The sequence below is a fragment of the Octopus bimaculoides genome, chromosome 29 (assembly GCF_001194135.2).
Source record: "Octopus bimaculoides isolate UCB-OBI-ISO-001 chromosome 29, ASM119413v2, whole genome shotgun sequence".
Classification (NCBI taxonomy): domain Eukaryota; kingdom Metazoa; phylum Mollusca; class Cephalopoda; order Octopoda; family Octopodidae; genus Octopus; species Octopus bimaculoides.
In genome coordinates, this window is record NC_069009.1 from 8,293,657 (window position 1) to 8,296,311 (window position 2,655).

Consider the following 2,655-nt stretch of genomic DNA (forward strand, 5'->3'; position numbering starts at 1 on the left):
CACATATATATGACAGGCTTCTTTCAGTTTCCGTCTACCAAATCCACTCACAAGGCTTTGGTCAGCCTGAGGCTATAGTAGAAGACACTTGCCCAAGGTGTCACGCAGTGGGACTGAACCCGGAACCATGTGGTTGGTAAGCAAGCTACTTACCACACAGCCACTCCTGCGACTGTTGAGTTTTTTGATTTAGTTGAGTTTTGTTAATTTCCTATTGTGCCATTTTTCCATGATTCTCTTTCACTTGATCTAGATATTTAAAATTTTTGTTGAATTTCTGATCTTTGTGGTGTCTAAGAACTGATATTCATGTGAATGAGTTCTTTTTCAAATGCAATTCTGAAGAATTAAAATGGCATTTACTTTATCGCATGTTACTCCTTTTGCCCCATCTAAATTTGTCTTTTATAGACTCAAAGAGAAAGGAGATAATTTTCTGAAATAGTGTTCTGAATATGTTATAGTGTTGTTAAGGTCATTTGTTTAGCTGATGTAGTTTTTGTCTGGTAGGGAACATTCATAAAAATACTTTTTCTTTCCAAAGTGAAAAGTGCAGTAAATATTACTCATTCGCCCCACCACTCCTTAACAGGAAACTGGAAAAACAGACTTTTGGAATAGCTGTCATATGTTCTGAAATTTCCCTGTTTACATCAGGATTAACCCTTTCTCTCACGCATTGCAAAACAATGAAGAGAAGCGTTTTTAAACCGAAATTTTTTTTAATCCATGTCTTTTAAATGTCCCCCCCACACAAACACACACACACTCATTGTGCCTTTGGAACAGCAACAACCATGAAAATTATATACTTTTCTTTTCCCTAATTTTCTGTCATTTTATTATATTCTACATTGTGACTCGCATTAGATGAAAATATCTTACACCCTCGTCCCTCCTTCATTGTATTTTTCACAATCAAGGAAAAGTAAAACATTTCAAGTGGATGTATGAGAAAAAAATTTGAATTTTGAAAAGTGAATCTATAAAGCGAAATTTTCAGTCATTTATTTAAACTTTCTCTGCTAACACATCAAGTTCATTATATGCAATACATGAATTTTGGGATTATAATTGATTAATTTTCCAAGATTTCTACAGCTGAGTGAACTGGAGCAACATGAAATAAAGTGTCTTGCTCAAGAACACAACACACAGCTTGGTCTAAGATTTAAACTCACAACCTCATGACTGTGAGCCTGATGCTCTAACCACTGAGCCATGTGCCTTCACACACGTACACACACAAACATACACACGCACACACAAACATGTATTTTATATATATATATATATATATGGGAGAATATACAAATAATAACAACAGACGAGGACAGGTGGTGTAAATAACAAAAGTATATATTAGTATGACGCTCGGGAATACGGAAAGTCTTTGACATTTCGAGCTACGCTCTTCAACAGAAAGACAAGGAGAAAAACACGGAGAAAAAAAATTGAATAGTGTTCAGTCAACGGTCAATATATATATATACACATACACACACACACACATATACATACATATGTACATAATACACACACACACTAGGCAGAAAACTAATAAAAGAAATAGAAAGATTACACATATATGTGTATATATGTATGCATGTTTGAGAAGCCCTTTATATGAAACCTGGGTTTAGTAGACACAACAAATTTCCCTCAAATGACCCCTTATTTTCTTTTTAAGAATGTGACACACAGTGTGGTCCTGGGATTTCTGCAAATGAAATAAGATCAGATGGTCACAGTTAGAATGCCTTTGATCATAAAGATGCTGGGTCTGGGATGGCCTGTGGTTAAACAAATAACAATGAAATGCTTTGTTCTACTCATCACAACACCCACTGTCAAAATTATCCCCTGGATGAAGGCTTGCGAGTGAGAAGAAACCAACATTAATAAGAACAGAACAAAATAAATGACTGTTTTACTCACCAGAACGTTTTTATTGTTGTTTAACATGTAAGACACACCAGGGTTTTGATCAAATCACTCACATGGAAAGGCAACAACACAGAAAATTACTACATTTCCTCCGGGTGGGCAACAAGGAAACCTTGTAATAGTAGGTCATCATCAACATCGTTTAATGTCAGCCTTCAGGTGTCAAATAAACTTTCAACAGTCATATATAAATTTATATTATTTCCAGGGTTTATTTCTGTGACACCTTTCATCTAATAACTAAAATATGTTTTGTCAATACTATCAACATCCTATAACGCCCACTGCTTGATGTCTACCTATTTACATTGTGACACCTGCCTGTGTGACTTTTTTCACTTCCTGCTACATACACTTATTCATGGTATTTATTTCTCTGGATGTGTTGCATGTGTTATGACTAATACTTGTTGACTGCCACTTTCTTACTTGTTATCTATATATATAAAAATGAGAATGTGTGTCTGTCTGTCTGTCTGTCTGTCTGTGTGTTTCCCTAAAACTCGAGAACTACACAACCAATTTCATTCAAATTTTACACATGTCTTACTTAGGGTTCCGGTTGTGTTTTAGTCAAAAAAAATGTTTAACTTCTTGCAGAGTTCGAGCCCAGGGCAACATAATATCTCCTCCACTATTTAAGTATTAGGTGTTAAAAGTGAAACAAAAACACTCATGTCAAATACTTTCACTTTAAAAATGAAACTA

The 2,655-nt window shown here is 35.0% G+C and overlaps 1 protein-coding gene across 2 annotated transcripts in view; it reads right to left on the reverse strand.

Annotated features, from left to right (window-relative positions):
• LOC106881726 (chondroitin sulfate synthase 1) overlaps positions 1 to 2,568 on the reverse strand; it is a 65,016-nt gene extending 62,448 nt beyond the window's left edge. For both annotated transcript variants that reach the window (XM_052977950.1, XM_014932210.2), the window contains exon 1: positions 1,939 to 2,568. The gene's annotated coding sequence lies outside the window, so the exon portion shown is untranslated. The remainder of the gene's footprint in view (positions 1 to 1,938) is intronic.
• Between the last annotated feature and the right edge of the window lie 87 nt (positions 2,569 to 2,655).